The sequence below is a fragment of the Pelodiscus sinensis genome, chromosome 5 (genome assembly GCF_052426305.1).
Source record: "Pelodiscus sinensis isolate ZL-2025 chromosome 5, ASM5242630v1, whole genome shotgun sequence".
Lineage (NCBI taxonomy): Eukaryota > Metazoa > Chordata > Testudines > Trionychidae > Pelodiscus > Pelodiscus sinensis.
The window spans coordinates 14,815,601-14,838,577 of record NC_143056.1 but is presented as its reverse complement, the minus strand read 5'-3'; the positions used below and the strand labels follow the sequence as shown (position 1 = coordinate 14,838,577).

Below are 22,977 nucleotides of genomic sequence, written 5' to 3'. Positions count from 1 at the left end.
TCACACTGACTTGATAAATAACTTCCACAGCAGGAAATACGCAATAGAGTTGGTGGACATACTATATATTTTATAATAAACTGTCATATGTATGTATTTCATACTAAACCATGTATCTGTTTTTAAGGACGTTGTTATTTGGTACTATTTTTATTATGACACTGGCTAGTGGCCCCAACTGAAATCAAAATAGCATTGTTTTAAGAGCTATACAAACACAGCTAGAGATAAACCATGTGCTGAAAGTCTTATAATCCTACAAGGAAAATAGAAAAATGGGTAGGGAAAAGGAAGGATGATTATTCCCGTTTTATAGATTTTGGTGATAGAGAGATGAAATGACTCAGCTAAGTTGATGGGGAGGTTGAGGCAGGGATACACCCTACATCTCCTGGGTTCTAGTCCATTGCCTTATCACAAGGCCAATGTTCCTCACTTGACTGAGCTAACTAAGAAGTTCTGGGTGTTTGTCATGTTCACAGACCACAACCTTCCAAAGTTCCTGAACTGATAATCCAAATAATTCCAGTGTGTACTGTATGGCAGCTTGCCCATAAAAAAGCAAACCCAGGTCAGTTGTTATTGCAGATGCACTCAGTAGTACAGAGTAATAGATCTTTTCCTTTAAACACTTCAACAGAAACAGGCAACAGCTTTCACAGATTTCCCTGGGACTGCTAGCCAATACTGGCACTAGAAACCATTTGTTTTTTAACACTGCAGTGATGCAAGCACAAGAGTTGTTTATTGCTTGTCTGCAATTACTTTGCAAGTCGTAATGTTTCCCTTTCCAGGGTTGAAATGCTGCTGAATTTCCAGGCATTTTCTAATATTCCTTTATTTTTGACGGAAATGGTCCAGGAGCTTGTAGAGAGAGGGTCTAACACTCTTGCACCAGAATGTTCATGTAGCTAGAATTCACTCAGCTCATTAGATAAGACCTTTCCTAGACAGTCTGGGTAATGCCCACTGCAAATTCCCAGGAACTCATTCTGAATGTACAGCCACAAAGAATCAAGATGTCAGATTAAATCAAAGGGATCTCCATTTTGACCTTTAAGCTCAGCTGGACACATGGCTCTCCTGGAAGGAAAACCGTATCAGGAAAAGGATGAATTTCTTGTGTGTTTCTGTAGGCCTGCTCAAACCACTGTGCTGTTTGTGCCCTCTTAGGGCATGTCTTCACAGCAGCGTTACTTCAGAATAACTCACGTTTCAAAGTAACAAAGTGAGTGGCTACCCAGCAAGCCCATTATTTTGAAATCATTTTGAAATAAGGGGCTTCTTATTCCAAATTCCACAACCCTCCTTTCACGAGCAATAATGCCTAATCCAAAATGGTTAATTCGAAGTAGGGCGTGTGTAGACAGCACAGCTACGGTTATTTCAGAATAAGAGGCCTCCAGGGATTCTCACAGGTGCCTTGTCAGCTATTCTGTCCACACGCATCAGAACTCTCTAGTTCCCCTTCCCCTGCAATCTTCAAAAATGCAGCTTCAGGGGAAAGGGCTTGTGGTACAAGGAAAGCCCTACCCGCCCTGTGCCACACAGCAATAGCCTTCATGGCATTACCTGCTGCCTGGAGCGACCCCCACAGTCCCACCAAGCCCTCTACAGCTGCAAGGGAGCCGGCACGTTACTCTGCTCAACAGCTGTTTCGAAAATGAAAGTGCGTGCCAGGACACAATTCCGGTCGCCTACATTTGCATCCCTAGCTCGAACTAGGGAGCAAGTGTAGACGTACTCTCACTGTCCCTAGACACATGTGGGGGTGGGGAGGCGGTGGGTGGCGAGGGGCCAGCAGCCTCTGCACGTGGGTGCACACAGAGCGCTAGTCCGGAGCACACAGCCGCAATGAGGCTGCCACACAGGAACCTTGTGCTCCTGCTCACAGGATTCCTGCACAGGCCTGCCTTACTCTTGACCCCGTGGTGGGACACCTTCCCACCAGAAGGCATCACTAAGGGGGATGGGGTCATAGACACACACACAGCAGTACCCATGTGGCACACGGGCATGCCCACGCTCTCGGGGCAGCATCCACTCCTGGGCCAGCATGGCGAGGCAGAGGAGGCCGGTCTCCTGCCAGTGGAGCCTGCCAGGAGGGGAAGGAGGTGGGGGTGGGGGCCCAGCAGCGTCTACCACTCACACACACCTCCCGCCCCCCAACACTTTCCCTCCTCTGCTCCAGAGGGCAGGGATACAAGTCCTCTTCCAGTGGGACACCGCCACTGCCAGCCCTGGCATGTGTGTGGCATGGAGGGAAGCCGAGCCACCCCACAGCCCCCCTCCAACCCGCAGGCTCTCAGCCTGGCAAGCTCCTTCCCATCCCTGCTAGTCCCAGGGCAAAGGGGTAGCGAGGCTCCCCCTGGGACACCTGTGCCCTGCAGGAAAGGGTCTGCTGTCCAGGCCTCAGACGGCCTCACCCGAAGTACATCACCTTTGTCTGAACTGAGACCTTTCGGTGTCAGCTCAGAGATGAGGGCCAGGCTTCATGCACTGTCTCCTGGGATGCCTGCCCTTGTCTTTGTTCTCCACAGCTGGATCAGCTGCGAGTGGGATGCGAGCCACATCTCTCGCGCCAGCCTCCCGAACCCGCGAGACCCACAGGCGCTGCCGACCCTGCGCGGACCTCCAGCGGGAGCATGTAGCCGGCCTCTGTTCCCTCCAGTAGTCTCTGGACTGGCAGGAGCAGAGGTTTGACACAGATCTGGAGGCGTGCCGTGCCAACTGTGCTCTTTTGGAAAAAGGCTTCTTCCTCATAGAAAGAGGTTTACCAGAGTCAGAAAAACCCTTCTGTTCTTTCAATTTTTTCCCAAAAGAATGCGATTGCAGTGTGGACATAACTGGAGGGTTTTTTTGGGAAAAACAGCCATTTTTCTGAAAAAGCTCTGCAGTGTAGACATACCCTTTGAGACAGCCAAAGGCGCCCTCCACAACAATGTGGGCCCTGCTGAGCCTGCTATTGAAATGTTCCTTGCTTTGGTCAAGGCGTCCAGTGTAGGGCTTCACCAGCCAGGGAAGCACGGGGTAGGCTGCGTTGCCCGCGAGGCACATCGGCATGCCCACGTCTCGGACCCTGATTGTCTGGCCGGGGAAAAAGTGCTGGTGTGCATCTTCTGGAAGAGGCTGGAGTTGCAGAATATGTGGGCGTCGTGCGCCTTCCCTGACCACCCAACGTTGATGTCAGTGAGCCAGCCTCAGGAGGTCCACGAGTGCCTATAGGACCATAGAAAAGTACCCCTGCTGGTTGATGTCGTCCAAGGCTCGGTGGTCAGAGGCTCAGATGGGAATGTGGGTATCATCAAGAGCCCCCCCTCAGTTGGGGAAGCCCATGGCGGCAAAGCTGACGTCAATGGGATCCACATCGTCCAGGGTGACGACTCTGCACAGCAGAATGGTGTTGATGGCCCTCCCCACCTGTAGGAGGAGACAAACAGGGAATCATAGAGTTACCAGGGCCCTTGGGAGCTCCCTGAGCCCAACCCCATCCTTCCCACACACCAAGCCCTACCCCAGCTTGCCCCATCCAGCAGGACTTTGTGAAGGCGGGACTGACAAACCATCCAGGAAGACAGCTTCCACCCACCTTATTCCCTTACTCCAGAACCCCACTGCAGCAATTTACCACCCTCCTAAGATAATCATAGGAGTCATACCTGCATGACCATGACCCTGACAGTCGATCTCCCCACACCAGACTTGTTCCTGACGGAGCAGTAACTGTCCGGCGTGGTGAGCTTCCTCGATGGTGACCCACTTCTGGAGGGGGATGGCAGGTCTCGTGGGTGTCCTGGTGCCTGAGGGCAGGGGCGAGCCACTCTCACAGCTCCAGGGAGGTGTCCTTCTGCATGCGGAAATTCTGGAGCCACTGCTCCATGATGATCCGGTCCCACCAGTCAGAACTGGTGTGCTGTCACCAGGGGAGTGCAGGGGAGGACAGGAGGGATCACGCTGCATGAGCAGCACATGGAGAGAGGTGAGGAGGTGCCCCACGGTGAGCAGTGCCACGAGGGCAGCCTGCATTAACTGCACCAGGAGGTGCAGCAGCAGGTCTAAGAGTCAGTGACTGCTTTCCAGCAGGTCTGGCTCCATGGCTGGGCGTGCTGTGGTGTCCGCAAGGGTAACCAGAGCAGGCAGTGAAAGGAGTTTGCTGTCCCTCGAGGAGGTAGGCAAAGGAGAAGAGCATGAGACACGACTGTCTAGGGGAGAGGGGGGGAAGGGGTTCCCTTTAAGCACAAGCCTCAGCTAGTCTCAGTCAACAGCTCCAAGGAGTGACTGCTGTCCTGCTGCCCTGCCCGAAGTGCTTCTGGGGGCTATCAATGCAATTCAGGCTCCAATAAGTGTGGACGCGCTATTTCAAAATAGCTCAGCGCTGTGTCAATGGGTATTTGTAGTGTGGACACGCTATTTCGAAATAAGCTATTTTGGAGGGTGTTTTCCTGAAACAGCTTATTTCAAAATAAACGTGCAGTGTAGACGTAGCCTAAGGAACCAATGTAGAACGCACTTTTTTAAACACACTCCCTCCTTCCAGATAAGGTGGTCTGAATGAAAACGTCCCCAGACTTTTAAACAAAGCAAAGTGAATCCACAATGTGTTTGTGTAACAGCTACAGGTAGAACCGGACCTGGGATCTTTGGAACTCAGCGCATGAGTCTCTACAGCTTGAGGTTAAAGCCAAATGGTGCTCAGGTAAGGCAGTGGAGCAAACTCATTCCTTCCCTCTGTCAGTGCCACGACATGGGACAGTGAACCACCCCCAGCAGGCGCGCGGGTTACATTTGTTTTAAGGAAGGCTGTGCAATTTAAGGGCCAGATTCTTAAGAGGTGTAAATCAGTGCAGTCACTTTGGGAAGCCAAGGGATCAGGGATGACTGACACCGGCTAATGAGCTAATCTTAAATACTGCCTGAAAGTTAGAGGTCAGGTCCTCAAGTATAATCTGGCTGCCTTATGCTCATTGATCATGTATATTAGCTATAAAATCCTGACCAGCAGCTGCAAGAAAATAGTCGCTGTCTAAGGATGATCCTGGAGCGATGTAGAACTGATTCGATTGCTTTTGTGCCATCGCCCTTCCTGGTGCCCGGTGTTGTGGGGAAAGGGAGCATGGTTACTAAGAAGGCAGGGCAGGAAGGCCCCCTAGACTACACCAATCCTGGGCTAGATTCTTGATTTTATGGCATAATTTAGAGCCGCTCATATGCTGCTCTAGTACACAGTGCCTGGTGGAGGAGTGTTCCAGAATAGCACTAGGATCAGGAAAGTGCAAATGGGAACTTCCCACTGGTTTGGAATACATGCCACTGACGTGCACTCTGAGCATTGCGTGGGTACTAAGGAGTAGCGGGAGCACCCGACACATCTGGATCTCTCTGACATACAATCCTTCCTGCTCTCTTGTCTGCCAAAGCTCTTGCATGACACTTTGCTTTGCTCTGTAGCTGGCAATTGCCTAATGTGTTCATAATGACCTGTGGCAATCCAGAGCGGGACTGAAGAGGAAGAGCCAGGAACCACAAGACTTTGGCCTAGAACCTAAACACACTTTAAAAAAGAGAAATGTTTAGTCTTTCCTCTAATTGCTGATACTTTCTGCACGCTGATCAGTGCGTGTGTTCTCTTTCCCTTCCAGCCTTCTTGTTCTGACCAGGTCACTGTAATAATGAGGGCTAACACAGCAGCCAAACAGATTTGCTTTTTATGAAACATTTAAGGTAGAACTAACCCAGCTGCTTTCCTGGAGCTTGCTTCCAGTGTGATTTTTGGGTCCGACAGAACTGCTGCAATGAAAGCAGTGCAAATCACCAGGAACTGGACAAAAACAATACCTGAATCGGGGTGCCAGCAGTCAGCAGCAGACTTGATGCATTTCTATGTGGAGGAGATCCTAAGGCCTTGATTCTGCAGTCTGAGCCAGGTGGGGGCACGGGTTACTTCACTGAGTTATGCCTGTGCCAGGGCTGGCCCGAGCCATTCGTGCACCCTGGGAGTGTAGTGCCACCCCAGGCGCGTGGCGCATGCGTGGCTCTGCCCCCGGGCATGTGGCGCATGCGTGGCTCTGCCCCCGGGCGCGTGGCGCATGCGTGGCTCTGCCCCCGGGTGCGTGGCGCATGCGTGGCTCTGCCCCCAGGCGCGTGGCGCATGCGTGGCTCTGCCCCCGGGTGCGTGGCGCATGCGTGGCTCTGCCCCCGGGCATGTGGCGCATGCGTGGCTCTGCCCCCAGGCGCGTGGCGCATGCGTGGCTCTGCCCCCGGGTGCGTGGCGCATGCGTGGCTCTGCCCCCGGGTGCGTGGTGCATGCGTGGCTCTGCCCCCAGGCGCGTGGCGCATGCGTGGCTCTGCCCCCGGGCGCGTGGCGCATGCGTGGCTCTGCCCCCGGGCGCGTGGCGCATGCGTGGCTCTGCTCCCTGTACAATGGGGCGCCCTGGGCGATAGCCCGGTTGGCCCATACCTTGGGCCGGCTCTGACCTGTGCCAATCAGATTGCTAGCTTAGGCCTCAATTCTGTACAGTGTCAGTCTTCGCCTCCCCTATTCCTTCCTCTTTCAATGGTGGTTTCACTTGAACCATTCTGTGAATTCTCTCATCACAGGAAAAGCAAATTTTCTTCCTCGCTTTTCCACAAATTGGCTGACAAAGCAAACGTCTGTGATTTCATGGGACATGCAAACTGTTAGCCACAGCTAGGCTGCAGGGATTTCCCTAACATCCTGTTACTAAGCCTCCCCTTGCTTTCCAAATGCTGCAGCAGATGTTCCATCTCTGACCGGCCTGCATGCTTCTCTCTTGGGTTATGACTTTCCATGTAATGAATCCTCACGTGCAGCAACTGACAGAGAAACAGCATTAGGCAGTTTCTCTAGCGTTTTCAGTAAGCAACATAGCTGCCTTCTAGAGGGTTTTCACTGGGCTGACTAAAATTCACGGAGTCCAAGATCAGAAGGGACCACTGTGATGATCTAGTCTGCCCTTCTATAGAGCACAGGCCATAGGCTTTCCCCACAGTCACTCCTAGAGCAGAGCTTTTAGAAAAAAAATTCAATCTTAATTTTAAAAAAGTCAAGTGATGGAGAATCCAGCGGCTAATTCCCTTCACTGTTAAAAAGGTACGTCTTATTTCCAGTCTACCTCAACATGGCTACTTAAACTTCCAGCCACAGGACCATGTTAGACCTTTCTCTGCTAGATGCAGAGCCCATTGTTCAATATTTGTTCCCCATGTAGGTTCTTACAGACTAATCCAGGCGCCTTCTCTTTGTGACGCTGAGATTGAGCTCCTCTAGTTCCGTGGTCCCCAACACGGTGCCCGTGGGCACCATGGCGCCCACGGGGGCATTTGCATGTGCCCGCCAGGTGCTCGGGGCTGGCCTGGCCCCAGGCACATGGCGCACAGTGAGCCCCGGCCCCAGGCGCGCGGCGCTTGCGGGGGAGCGCCGGCCCCGGGTGCGTGGCCTTGGAGGGGGCACTGGCCCCGGGCACATGGCTATGGGGGGGCCCTGCCCCCGGGCATGCGGCTATGGGGGGGCCGCCCCCGGGTGCGCAAGTGTCCCCGCCCCCTGGCGCCCGGCGGGCGAACGGCCACGCCCCCTGGCGCCCGACAACCTCAAAAGGTTGGGGACCACTGCTCTAGTTGATGACTATAAAGTACATTTTCTAACCTTTTAATCATTCCTGTGGCTCTTCTCTATGCCTTCTCCAATGCATCACAATCCTTCTTGAATTGTGGACATCAGAAGTGGACCCAGTATTCCAGCAGCAGTCGCACCAGTGCCTAATAAAGAGATAAAATAGCCTCTCTCCTCCTATTTAAGATTCCCCTGTTTATGTAAAAGGATAGCATTAGCCCTTTTGGCCAGTAGGGATGTCAACGTGTAGTCAACTATACGATTAACTGATAAGCCTAGGCTTATCAGTTAACTTGTTGACTACACACTTCTCTCTCCCCTTGCTGCCTCTTTATCAGAGGCAGCAAGGTGGGGGGGAAGCAGAAGCCAGTGCCCATGAGGAGCTGGCTTAAAAGACGGTTCCCCACGAGCGCCGGACCTGCCTCTCCACCCCGCACTGCTGCTACTGAGAAAGAGGCAGCATTGCAGAGAGTGAGGGAGGTGGACTGGAGCTGATATGCATGAATCACCAGCTTTCAAGGCAGCTCCCTACATGTATTGGTTCTGTGGACCCAGTTGCTCCCCTACTTGTTGCCTCCTAAAGAGGCAGGGGGAGGAGGGCAGGCAGGAACCAGTGCTGGGGGGAGCTGGCTTAAGAGCTGGTTCTACCCAGCTCCCCCCCACCATTGCTGCCTCTATCAGAGGCAGCAGTGGGAGCAGACGGGGGGCGGGGGAGTGGGCAGGAGAGGCTACCATGAAGCAGTCTCTGTTAGCAGCAGGACCGTGCTCCCCGGGGACAGAGGCTGCGCCACATCCCACAAAGCAGCCTTTGTTCATGGGTAGCTTCGACCTCCCCCCCCCCCCCCATGGACTGGGGCTGCTGCAACCACACGCTGCTGCCTCTGATACAGAGACAGCAGGTGCAGGGTAGCAGGGGGCTCCCCAGAGTGGGGCCGGGAGCACATTGGCTGCTGGCCCCACCCCCAGGGACTACTGAATAGTTATGTAACCACTAAGATTTCATGCAGTTTCATGACTATTCAATTACACGATATCTAACATCCCTATTGGCCACAGCATTGTACTGGGAGCTTATGTTCAGCTGATTAACCATCATCAGCCTTAAATCTTCTTCAGAATCCCTGCTTCTCAGGATAGTTTTTCCCACCCTGAAAGTGTGACCTCCATTTTTTGTTGTTAGATGTATACATTGACATTGTGGGTCTGGCCCATGAAAGCTCATCATCTAATAAACCATCTTGTTAGTCTTTAAAGCGCTACATAGTCCTGTATTTTGCTTCAGCTACACCAGACTAACACGGCTACATTTCTATTACTATTCTAAACCCCTACTATTTGCTTGCACCCAATTTACAATGCAATCCATATTGCTTTGTATTAGTGATTTGTCTTCATTATTTCCCACCACTACCACCCAGTTGTTGTGTGCTCTGCAAACTTTGCCAGCGATTATTTTGTTTTCTTCCAGGTCATTTTTAAAAAGTAAAATAGCACAGGTCAAGAACAGATCCCTCTGGTACCAGGCTAGAAATATACCCACTCAATGATGCTTCCCCATTACAATTACAGTTTGAGAACTACCAATTAGACCTATCAGATGCTATATAGTGTTAGCACACCAGCAGGGCCTGTGTTAATGGTACACTATTGTGTTTGTATATATGGTATATACTAGGCCACATTTTCCAGAGATGCTGACTGAAATAGGTGTGTATCTGCACTTGCATGTATAAATGGGTACTCATTTGCACAGGCAGTTGTCTAGCTTGTACATACAAATCTGGCTTCCTTCATAAACTCTGGTTTTTGTATACGCATTCTACCTTTTGAAAACATGGTCTCTAATATATACTCAAACATACTACAACTATCCTGCATTACACTAACATCTAAACAACTATACCACAACTTATATCATCCCTTCAATCCTACTATGCCTGGTGATTCCTGTTTACACTTGCATGCTTGTAATTGCAACTGTGGAACTAACATGGCATTTACCGCCATCACACTGTTCACTCTGCTTGTTTGTTACACCCCTTCTGAGGCCCTCTGTCTGTCTTGTCTTGAGGAAGCGAGGCCAGGCAACTTATTGACTGCAGCTGGCCTGTAACTGGCTGCCAGATGTGACTGGGTGCACTGCCCAATTCACTGGAAGACTCAGCAGACCAGCTCTTCATCCCAGTAGCAACAGTTGCTCAGTGGCTGCTCTAACCATTCACCCCCAGCTGCAATAGCTTCTGCTTGTTCCCAACCCTGCTCTGGTCCTTCTGACTGTAGTAGGTGTACAACAGAACATGGGTTCCCAAACTAGGGGATGTGAAGAAATTCCAGGGGGGGCACAAGGCGACCCAGCCTCTCCCCCCCATCAAGTTTTGCTGACCTGCTCAGTTCCTTTTTTTTTTTTCTCAAGTTTTGCTGCTATTTTTTTGGGGTGGTGGTGAGGGTTTTTCAAAAATCAAAACGAGGGGCGTGATGCCCAAAAGTTTGGGAGCCACTGCAATAGACGGACCAATAAACCCTGGTCTACAGCTGCTAGGCATGGATTATAAAAACAATGAGAATTAACTACAGAAGCAGCCATTTCTGTACCTTTAACCAGATACTGTTACTTTTGAGAGGGACGTCAGATTTACTGCTGCACTGGCTGTTTGGTGGGAATGCTCTGGCAGAGAGCTGAGCCTTGCCATGTGATGTGACTGTGGTGGTGTTTGGACAATTCTTGAGCTTTCTGAAGCAGGAGCTCAAATCCTTGGGGCTGGATTTTGAGACGGCATCCCCTCCAGGCCCCCTGAACATGCATGTGGACGTGCCGAACTGTAGCATCTGTTGTGATGGGCTCCAGAAGGAGAGGTGGGATCTGAAGTAGCATGTTCCACCAAGGCCTTTGTAAACCACTACAAGAGCTTTGAAGGGGAGCCAGCACAGGACGGGGCCCCATTGCCATTACCAAGCATGCGCATGGTGGTCTAGCCTCCTGGGATATTTCTGCTAAGATGCTGGGCTGCATCGAGCTTCTTCCGGAATGTAGGCCTAGGTAGAGTGAGTTACAATAGTCTAACCTGCTGGTGACAAATGCATGCAGTACTGAAGGATCCTCAGGGGCATGTGGCATGCTGGTATCCGGGGCCAGACGGAGGCATGGGTGAGCCGGGCAGCTGCCCAGGGCACCAACCGATGGGGGGCGCCTGATGGCAGCTGTAAGGGGTGTGCGATGTTCCTTACAGCTGCAATCAGGTGCCGCGTGCCCAGCTCCTGCAGCACCGACCTGCCCGCATCCCCGCAGCGCCGGCCAGCAACACCCTTCCCCCCCACGGCCACGGGGCCCTACACGACCCAGCGCCCGCACCAGCAGTGACGGCTGGGCTGGACTGGGCCGCACATGCGCCGTGCGCCCCACGGGCAGGCCCCGGGCTGCGCACCAGCGGCCGTAGCTGGGCCGTGCATGTGCTGTGCGTCCTGGGGGTGGGCCTGCTCCTCACGGGCGAGCCCGCACATGCGCCATGCGCCCAAGGGCGGCGCCACACGCCCATGCCCGGGGCGCCAGAATGCCTCGGGACGTCCCTGCTGGTATCCAAGCACTTTTCTCTCTTCCAGCTCACACCACCTCCATTTTTTCCAGGTTTAATCCAACCCAGCAGTTTTCCCTCCAGGTTCCAATCTCCTTCAGGGATTGAGATATCAAGGGACCCAGTGCTGGCTGCACCCAATGAAAAGGATATATAGAATTGCCTATTGCTGGTAGCATAGCTCTGAGTATCTCATGACCTCCCTTAATGTTATACATGTTGGCTGTGTCTAGACTAGCCAGTTTTTCCGGAAAATCAGCCGCTTTTCCAGAAAAACTTGCCAGCTGTCTACACTGGCTGCTTGAATTTCCGCAAAAGCACTGTCTTCCTACTGTAAGAAATCAGTGCTTCTTGCGGAAATACTATTTTGCTCCCATTCAGGCAAAAGTCCCTTTTGCGCAAAGCTTTTGCGCAAAAGGGCCAGTGTAGACAGCTCAGATTTGTTTTCCGCAAAAAAGCCCCGATCGCGAAAATGGCGATCGGGGCTTTTTTGCGGAAAAGTGCGTCTAGATTAACACGGACGCTTTTCCGCAAAAAGTGCTTTTGCAGAAAAGCATCCGTGCCAATCTAGACGCTCTGTTCCGAAAATGCTTTTAATGGAAAACTTTTCCATTAAAAGCATTTCCGGAAAATCATGCCAATCTAGACGCATCCGTTAAGTAAGTATGGTGGCAGGAACAACAACATTGTTACTAAGTCCTAGTTGTCATTTTATTAAATACCTTGTCTATTTTTATGCCTCCACCCCCTTTTCTCTGAATCATGTAAAATTATAGTCTGGCTCTAGTACAGTACGTTAAACGATTACCCAGCTCCATAGGACAGGCAGTCAGAAGAAATGTCTTTTACTTAACGGTAAGTGTACACAACTGATTGTGACGTATGTGCCTCCAGGGAATCTAAAGAAGGGCAGCTACTTAGGGATTAATCAGCTCGCTGAAGTGTCCCTGTGCAAACTGTGATAAAGGGCCAGAGGCCTGTCATTTCTGTAAGTGGAGTTCGTGCTCCCTTTCTCTACAGTTGTGTGCTTCAGGGAGTTTTACTACATTCATTGTGACTTTGAAGGAGAGTTCATCTTTCTGCTAGCCAGTGCGAGAAGCCAATCCAAATGCCAGACATACCCATGGAGCATTGCTCAGACATTCTAAGTTTATGCTCTTTCTTAGGAATAAAGCAAATGGGAGGAGCTGGCTTCTCTTGGCTCATTACCAGTTCAAAAGTGTCCTTAAATTCAGGAATGGCATGATAAATCCTTGCTGAAGAGATTTCTCCTAGAATGCTGGAGGCTCAGTTTCCTCCTTTAAATACTGTGTGCAGTTGTCATTAGCATTAATCTTGTTAGTCAGCATCACACTGCTCTGTCCAGCACCATTCCCTGTTGATGAGAGACTTCCTGCATGTGAGTCAGTCTATTACAGTCGGAGTAGTACCAGAAATATAATAATATAAAGGGAATAAGAGGGAGGGACAAGAGAGTTCTGATCCTGGGTCAGATTTTCCAAAGCAGCCAGAGTGTCTTTATTTGCGGGAGTTTTATGCCCTCCTGCCTCTTGTGGCCTGGACTCCCCCAAGGCAGATCCCTGAGGCCGTTGATTTATTTAGGAATCGACAGGAGAGCAGTAGCGAGGAGTGGGGCCCTCCTGTCCAGAGTGAAAGCTGGTTAAAAAAAAAAAGTCAGTTGTTTCTTGAGGAGAATGTTTTGGCATCAAAAAAAGTATTTTTTCCCCCTTTTGGGTGGGAAGTGCCAAGCAGAACAGAATGACACAAGTTTTCAGGTGTCGATGAAAACTGGAAAAAAATCATTTCTGGGGTTGCATTAAAATTTTTCACTTCAGTGAAAATTTACCCGGACACAATTTCATTCAGAAAAAAGGCCATTTTCAACCAATTCACCCCACAATGACTCTTCATGAAATGTCCCTGACCCAGGTCTCGTGAGGAAAGAGCAGCTCCTTTTGGTTCTAAGTGGGAGATATATTATGGACGTGGGGACATAGAGTACAGGTGCAAGCCAAGTCCATCCCTGCTGCAAATTGTTCATATAGGCACAAGCATAATAGAATGGGGGGGGGGGGGGAGGTTTGTATATGGTAGCCTGCCAATAGCTGACATTCATGCTGATAACAGAATGAAAAGACAAAGCAACTAAGTGTACATGAGAACATTCCCTCCTTCCTCACACAAGTCAGCACACAGGTAACATTTATCAAAATATAAGTAGGACTTGTATCCACGCATGCATAATGTGGTGTTATATTGAAACCTTTGATGTCTTATGGATCTCAGGGTAATGCTGCAAGTGTTAAAAAAGGAGTTTTTCCCTTTAAATGTCACTGTCCATAAGACTGTGGGAAGACTCACATGTCAATGCTGATACCAATAAGACGGGAGCCACTAAGTAAATATTTCATGTACATTTGATAATAAATATGTTATGCCTAGACTTGCAGTGGGATTTGTGCCATCAGATCCTTGCATCTATATAGAACCCCTTTGACTACAGTACTTAAAGTTTAGAAGGCGTTTACATGCTTTGCTGTGTTGGGGCTTCAAGGGAGGATTTTCAAAAGCATTGACATGATTTAAGAGCACAAGTTCCCTGTGAATAGGATCTGTACTCCTAAGTAACTTACTCACTTATGAAAACTCACCCTATGGTTATCTACTAGGGTATGTCTACACTAGCCCTCTAGTTCAAACTAGGGAGGCTAATGTAGGCATTCAAAGTTGCAAATGAAGCCTGGGATTTAAATATCCCGGGGTTTATTTGCATCTTCCCATCCGGGTGCCATTTTTAAATCCCCCTAGTCCGAACTTACTGCCCGCAGCTACACGCGGCAGTCAAACGTTAACTCGAACTAAGTCCTTAGTGGAATGAGGTGTAACAGCTAAGTCCTTAGTGGAATGAGGTGTAACAGTTAACTCGAACTAGGGGGATTTAAAAATGGCGCCCGGATGGGAAGATGCAAATAAAGTCCGGGATATTTAAATCCTGGGCTTCATTTCAACTTCGAATGCCTACATTAGCCTCCCTAGTTCGAACTAGGGGGCTAGTGTAGACATACCCCTATATATTTTAGAAAGTTTGTCTGTCTGTCTATTTGATCAAGAACTCCTAAATGGTAAGAACTAAGACTACCAAATTTAGTGTACAGCTTCTTCTGATCATAACTTAAAGCAATATAAAGGTTTGGTTTTGCGAGGCAAATGGGATTTGCCTGGAATGGGTTTGCTTCTCATAAAACCAAACCGAAAAGAGAATCACCAAAGTAACTACAGTCCTCACAATTGACATAACTGAGTGAATGTTGAAAGAGACTAAACCAAGATGAGCCAGAAAAATTGGATGAACCTGGAATAGGATTGCTTCTCAATAAACCTTACAGAAAAGAGATAAAATGGAGAAATTTGGAGTAGTGCTCTGTTTTGGCACTTCCAGGCAATGCCGGGTAAATCTGCTAGTTATTTAATAATTTACTTTGGTCCAGTTTTTTTCAAAAGAAACGAGTGAATTGGGGTGGCTCCAGGTTTTGGGGGCATACCTCGAAACACCTTAAAGGAGCTTGAGTTTCAGTGGGCAAGTGCTAAGCTTTCTAAAAATCAGGCCCCTTTAATTTGGTACAAGTTGGGCTCCCAAAAATAAAGGTTCCCTAAATCACTTTTGAAAAATTTGCCTCCCCCTTTCTGCAGCATGCTGTCTATGGTTTAAAATGATATTGTTGCAACCAATGCTCTCTAATGTTTTCCATCCATGTGTACCGAGGCATGCACCACCAATAGAAACACAAGCTGCCAGCAGTGCGGAGCTAGGGCTGCTCTGCCAATCAGCTGGGCAGCACCTGAATCTCTCCTGGGTGGCGGACCAAGCACTCAACTTACAGGGAGCACTGGTCACAACCACATAGATCGTTTTAACAATAGGCTGTAATGCACTTGCAGAGCCTGTTTTGATATTATCTTCTAGGAATGTATTTATAAAGGACTTTACTCTCATCCTTCAAAAGGGGAAATTACAGATGGCAGCTGCATCTATTAATTGTATAATATCAATCAACCTTTTATAAATTGATATTTAATGTGTTCCTAAAGTGCTAATCTAAGCTCATGCCATAGTATTAGAGGGATCCTTAATAGTACATGGTTAGATTAACTGAAATTTAAATGTGATTTAAATCACCAACACATTAATATTCTTACACATTAGTAAATGTTATTTGTACAGCATATAATCATGAGGATTCTAATTCTACTCCAATTATTCGTATAGACTCAATAACGTCAACTCAGTAAACCTCAAACTGAGAGAAGAGTGACTTTCCCTGGAAACATGCAAAAATTCCTGGGTCTGCTCTCCACCCTTCCTCTATCTCCCCACTAGCTCATAAAGGGGCAGACCACCCCGTTACATGCATTAACTCAAATTTTGGGAGTGCAAAATTGCATACAACATCACTTTTCTCTTAAACTGAATCATCAGTTTCACTCAGTTATAACAGAAGTCACAACCACATAGATCGTCTAACACAAAATGTGTTAGAATTGTATATTCTGACTTGTCTTCTATTGACATCTCATATTTCTGCCTGCAGTCATGGGAACTGTGTGAAAACCATTCCAATAAAGGCAGCACCCAAAGATCTTGGACATCACAATGGGAAAATACCACTACTTTCCCTCTTAAGCAGGCTAGACACTTGTCAGGGAACATCACACTGGCAAAGGAGTGAATCTACAAAAGTCATATGCAGAACATGTGGATAGAGCAAAGAGTTTTCAAGAAGAGTATTTTCCCAGACCTAGTCAGAGTTGTTGAAGGTCTGGGCCTTCTATGTCCTGTATGAAAATCTTCGTCATTAGTGTGCTGTGTGGCTATGAATGCTTTTGAAATCTATTTTTACTACTTCACCCCCTTTTGCTTACTGTTATGGCTCTAATTTAAAAAACAAACAACCCAACCCAGCAGTGTAGTCAGACAAAATATACCCTGGCTAGTTTTCATCAGCTCACACTTTATTTTTTTATATATATATATATATATATATATATATATATATATATACACACACACACACACACACACACACACACACACACACACACACTTATATATTATATAAATTCTCAATCAGTCCCATACCTGAACCTGAATAGCATCTGAAGCTATGTCTTCTGTCCAGCATTATGGTTCCTCTATAGTTCCACCCAGTTTGAATCCCATTCAAATCAATGGAAACACCTCACTCACTTCAAAGGAAGATGGATTGGACCTCTTAAAACAGGGGCACAAATCTCCCATGACAGGATGAATGGACATGAATAATGCCCTGTGAGAACCAATGTGAGTTACTCAGGCCCATGAACAAGACCATGAGGCCTCCTGATTAAAATCTCTATTGCCCCTGCACGCCCAAGAAGCAATTACAAATCTCAGTTTTGGCCTCATTGTCTTCGTTAGGCATGTTCCAGGAGCTCTGTTATTCTGCTGCAGGATGCTGCTGGCTCCCCTTGAAATAAATGAGTTACTTGTACCTTGCAATGGGAGAATGAATAATCCAGGGAGTTTATTGGGTGTTGACCTGTTCTGCCCCAACACTTTTCTCTTCAAGCGATACGAACACAAATGAGATTCTGATTCCTTGAATGTCTTTGCTCTTTCCTCTAAAATGTGTTAGATCTTGAATGGACGTTCAATCTCTTTTCCATTTGAACTTGATGCTAAGAGCTCTGAGCTACTAAAGTATTGTATCAGAATCTTTCTCCCCACCCAGTTATGGTCTGGTACAGCAGTTTGTTGGTGACATTTTCACCTCTTATAAGGAGTAATCCTCACAACTTTGCTCAGGCATCAATGATTTAGGGTTATATTGTGGAGCTATCACAAACAGCAGCTGTTTTAGGAGCAGGCTGTGGATTGATCGGTAATTCAGGGCATGGCTACGCTGCAATTAAAAGCCTGTGGTCAGCCTGTGCCACCTGCCTCAGGTGCGGAGCTCGGGGTTAGCGGTTTGTTTCATCACAGTGTAGACTTTCGAGCTCAGGCTGGAACCTGGGCTGAGGTGGACCAGTCCCAGACATCCGGCTGCTGACTAATGTCTACACTGTAATTAATCAATCCCATACTTGAACTTGCTGGCATGGGCCAGCCATGGGTCTCCAATTACAGCGCAGAGATACCCTCATAGGGTTTATCTACACCGCAGTGCCTTTAGTGGAATGCAGTATAGCTGAGCAGCTATACTGATTGTCAACCCTAGGTTAAGAATTCTCTAACCTGGGCCCAAACTCAAGTCTCCAGCCTTCATACTGCAGCACACAGGCCCACGTGTGCTTCCGCGTGTGCTTCTGAAATGTGATTGCTCTAGTCCTTTGTTCATGGAGCAGCAGGGAAAATGTGACTGTCCAGCAAACTGGATTGTTCAGAGGATGTTGAACGTCAGCCTGCAGGACACTTTTTTGTAGACTTGCGGAGCACAAGTCCAGTGGGGCTGAGCCTACATTGCAAGGCAAAAGGGCATGAACTCCGGATTCTGGTTTGACTCTGGCTCAGATCTTCCATCCCTGTGGGATCCTGGGCTCTGAGCCTTGGATTAACATAATTTCTGTGTAGAATGGAAGGGGCGGGGCGAGGCTTGAGACTTAGGTCAAATTCTAGGCTTACACTGCAGTGCAGACATACCCAGGGAGACTCAATTCAGTCACTTTCTCCTTGATCCAGGGAGCAAATGAGCTATACCAGCCCTACACATGATTGGGCTAACTTCCCTCTCCATGCCAGCTCCCCCGTCTGCAATGTTGAATAACACCCACTCTCCTGCCCCTGCTCAGGGTGGGAGGATAGGCCCCACGGGAGAGACTCTGTATGCAGAGGCCCAGTGGTACTGGTTGCCTGCATGGAGAGTAAGGAAATGCTTTACCTCTCTTCCTCTGGCTGCAGAGACATCGCTGGTGGCTTATGCCTTAAGGCTAGGCTCTGCGTCTTTAGCTCACACCCATAGTACCTTGCTCCTTCATTAGCTCCATTGCTTTTAAAAGGATAACTTGTTGATTAAGTCATTGTTCAGCAGGAGTAAGGGTATCACAGTCTGGGATTTAGGGAACGGCAGAGAGCAGAAAATACTGTGCAACAAACTGATATATCACCGGAGGATTAAGAACTGCCTTTTTCCATACTAGGGATGTAAGCGACTAGTTGAGTAGCCGACAACTCTGTAAGCATGGCTTATCGGCCAGTCACTACTTGACTACTCGCTTCCTCCTCCCACCCCTTGCTGCATTTGTATCAGAGACAGCAGGAGTGTGTGTGAGGGGAGAGGGAGAGGGAGAGGGAGAAGCAGGAGCAGATGCTGGGGGGAGTGGGCCTAAGAGTTGATTCCCCACAGCACTGTTTCCGTGGTAGCGGGGAGGGCAGGGAAGGCAGAGGTGCAGCGGTCCAGGACCCACCATGATCTGGGACCACTCAGTCCTGGCTCACGCACCCAGCTCCTATTACATTTAAACTTCAGATCCACAGAGGGGGTAGCTCCGGCTCGTGCTTCCCCTTATTAACTAATCATGTAGTCCATACAAATTGTATGGACTACACGATTAGTCAATTACCTGCTTCTTAACACCCTTATTCTATACCACAGCAAACCAATAAACCTTGTCAGAAGGTATAAATCAATGTTATTGAACCTTAGCAAATAATCTGAAATCATTTCCACAAGCTCTAGCCTGCTAATAAATTACAGAAGCTTCTCTCCCTTTAATTATATGCCTCAGATTAGTCATATACAAATTGTCTCTCTAGCCAGAGGTCTCAAACTCCTGGTCCATGGCCAGTCCCAGCTAGAACAACTGTACAATCTGGCCTGGGACTCCTGGCATATTGGAGGAGGCGCTTGGCTGTCTGTTATGGGCCCAAAAGCCCCTCCCCTGCCTGCCATCACCCTGCCCTTTCCTCCCATGGCACCCTGTTTCCCAAAGTGGTAGGATCACTTTGGGGATCACTGATGCCATGTGACAGCAGCAGCCACGCCCCCTTCCCCTCAATCCTCACAGGAGCAGGAGCTGTGGGAAAAGAGAGTGCAACAGAGCAAGGGCACTTACCCAGACCCCCTGCTAAGAGGGCTCTTCTAGTGCCGTCCAGATATAGGAGGTATTGAATTGTCTCTTAAGGGGCAGGGGCAGAGAGGTCCTGCAGAAGAAAACTCCAGGAACAACTGAAGTAGGTGAAATCTTAAGCCTGAGATTTGTTTTGTGAATTTTTTTTTGTTTAAGTAAACAATAGAAGCAAACCCCAGGAAAAAGGCGACTTTGGGCTGTATCTTGTGGGTGCATATGCTCTGTTTGGAGTGGGGTGGAAACTCTGTTTGCTGATGGGGTGCTGAACTTTGCAGCATGTTCCCTGTATTACTATAAGCCAGTGTCTCTACTGAGTGAAATAAAATATTCCTAGAAAAATGGCTCTATTGTCTCCAACTTTCTATACTGGATCTGAGAAAGTCCTGTATTATATTTCCAGAGCCTGCGTGCAAGTTGAGAAATGCAGTTTTGATAAAAGTTTACTATGGTTGTCTTGCATCCATATTTAATTTTCCTAATGGACCCGACTTAATGAAATCTTAAGACCTTCATTGAAATTCCAGTGCCAGTATTACCAAGATCAGCTTTCAACCCAGGATTCATGTGAGTTATAATAGCAACAGCCGTATGACAAGTTTCTCGGTGCTCTCTCCATATTCTGTGAAAAGTTTCCTTTGTTTTGGTGAAGGGATTGGCACATGATTGGCTACTTATCTTTATGAAGTGGAATCTCTTCTGTGCTTTCAGCAACTGTTTTTTTTTATGACCAGTCAAAGCACAAACTAATTTAAAATACATACTTATTCAAACTGGAAACCAGCCTTTGGATGGCTTTGCAAGGTCATAATGAAAGCGGCGAGGAGTCCTGTGGCACCTTATAGATTAACTGAAGTGTTGGAGCATAAGCTTTCATGGGCAAAGACCCACTTCGTCAGATGCATGTAGTGGAAATTTCCAGAGGCAGGTATAAATATGCAGGCCAGAATCAGGCTGGAGATGACGAGGTGGATCCAATCAGGGAGGATGAGGCCCACTTCTAGTAGCTGATCTGGAGGTGTGAATTCCAAGAGAGCAGAAGCTGCTTCTGTAGTTAGCTAGCCATTCACAGTCTTTGTTTAATCCAGAGTTGATTGTGTCAAACTTGAAGATGAACTGTAGCTCAGCAGTTTCTCTTTGAAGTCTGGTCCTGAAGTTCAAGGTCATAATTTAAACAAGATTTCCTTCCTCGGTGTTTCAAGAAATAATTAGTAGGCATGCCCAACTGATGCCATTATGCATTGCTCTTCAAGAGCTCCTAGAAGAGGCTGGAAATAGATGACAGGAGAGGGATCACTGATGATTACCTCTTCTGTTCACTCCCTCTGGGGCATTTGGATATTGGGCTAGATGGAGCTTTGATCTGACCCAGTATGATCATTATGTTATGCCGTTATGTAAGAGGACATGCGCACATACTTTTAAAATAGAGGGCTGAAGGTATTCTGAGAATCTGCTCTGAGAAGAGGGACAATGTACTCGAATCACTGTCTGTTTCTGTCTCTTTTCTCCCCTTCAGATTTAAATATTGGATATTGTAGTTTTTTAATTCTCATTGACAAGAATGGTGTGAAGCACTGAAGCAGGGGGAGTTAAAACCCTGTGGGCGGAGGAAGTCCTGTCCTTCACCCAGACTAGGCATGCTCCAAATGCTGAGGCAGTATAAAAGGCAGGAGAGTAGCTTAGTCTTGGCTAGCCACTGAAGGAGAAAGACCTCCCTCCAGAGCTGCACGAGCCAGTGATCCTGGAAACTGCTGCAAGTTACCCACAACAGAGGAGACCCAGGGAAAAGCAGCTGCTGGGGAACCAGAAGATTCTGGAACCATGTGGGATGCCACCCCACCAGCCCTGGTAGGAGGTGACCCAGGGAGGGTGGTGGAGTGGGTATCTCCCTCCTGGATAAGCTCAGCATGTTTTGGCCAGATTCCGAATGCTCTGCTGTTCATAGGGCCCTGGGTTGGGACCTGGTGGTGGAGTAGGGTTGGCCAGGGTCTCCCTACTGGGGCTGTTGTCACCTGTTATTGACTCTGACAGTTAGACCATGTTGCCCTTCGTTAAAGGGCCACTCACTGTAGACTATGGCAAATAGGCCATGCTGCTCTGAACCTAGGACCATCCCTGTCATTGACTCTGACAGTGACTCTGCACTGCCCTGAGGGAAGAGCTCACCATTGACTTTGGCCATTAGGATGCACTACCCTGAGACAAGGGCTGACCATTGACTCCTACCGTTAAGCCATACTGCCCTGAGGTAAGGGCTAACATTATTGACTTTACCCATTAAGCTAAACTACTGTAGACCATGGGTTATTTTTTACACACTAAAAAAAAGACCACAGGACCCTGAAGCTGGGCCAGGCAGCGCTCACACACCGAGGTTCCCTCACCCTATGTGATGCCTGTGCCACCACAAATGGATAAAACCATATACGTGCCTGTTTAGCTACAATGAAAGCACCAGATACTGAAATGACGTTCATAACACTCAGGGCTCAGCTGTAGCTTTAGGCACAGCCCTGAGAAAGGAGTGGTATGTAAATTGCATCCCGGGAGTTGCCCAGGACACAGTTCCTCCCTTGCTTCCGCCGTGCCACCTCAGAGTAGTACTTTCAAATGATACATTTTGACACCTCCTGCTTCCCTGGGCCATCTCAGCTGCGCTGGGCAACAAGTAGAAAAGCAGAGCCAAGGCTACATCTACGCTACCACAGAAAGTCGACTTAAGGTCAACACACCTTAGGTCGCGTTACTACAGGGTCTACATCATGAGAGGTTGTTGAGAGAAACTCTTCTGTTGACTTTCCTCATTTTTGTCCTCTGGGGTAGAGTAACAGGGTCCACCAATGAGCAATGTGCGGTTGTTTTAACAGGTCTTCACTAGACCTCTTAAATCGACTGCCGGTAGATTGATCTCAGAGTGTCAATTGCCACAATAGTATAGATGTAGCTGGAGTGTGCAGCACCTCCTTATTCCTAGATCGCTGGTCTGGACAGCCCACATAGGTTATAAAGGGGGTGGTTCTTATTTTATGTGGATCCTTGTATGGGTGAGTAGCTCAAGTCACAATCCAGCCCCACTTGAAAGGAAGAAAATCATTAGGCAATGGCATGCATCTGGTTAGATCAATTACACTCTCAAATGTCAGAGGGGTAGCTGTGTTAGTCTAGATCTTCCAAAGCGACAAGGAGTCCAGTGGCACCTTATAGACTAACATGTATTGGAGCATAAGCTTTCGTGGGCAAAGACCCACTTCATCTGATGGGACTCTGAAATGGGAGACTGTTGGGGTTTGAATATCACTGAAGAAACATTTGAGGGACCAGCCCAGTGGTGTGACAGAAAAATCTGTTCCAAGTAGAAAATGCTTCCACATTAAACACTCAAAGCCAGACCAACTGAGGCTGAGTATGTTTTGCAGGTAATGCATTCTCTGGCGAATAGCACTCCCGGCTTTATTGCTGCTTTGCTTGATGATGCACTCAGCTGATGGATGGAAGGAGATTTTCTTCCTGAAAATGCCATTCAGCCTGACCTCCCAGCTTAAGGTAAGGCATTAGGAAACAGTAAAGGAACAGAAAGCAGGGGAAAGGTGCATTCACAGGTAATTCAGCTTCCTAATTTTATAAAGACGTCTTGTGAAAATATGGATTCATGTTTGTACCAGTGCTGGCAGAACG

At 48.3% G+C, this 22,977-nt stretch overlaps 1 protein-coding gene across 1 annotated transcript in view; it reads right to left on the bottom strand.

Moving 5' to 3' along the window:
- The window catches only part of RHOJ (ras homolog family member J), a 90,444-nt gene that overhangs the window by 46,062 nt on the left and 21,405 nt on the right, over window positions 1-22,977 (bottom strand). The gene's annotated exons all lie outside the window — the stretch shown is intronic.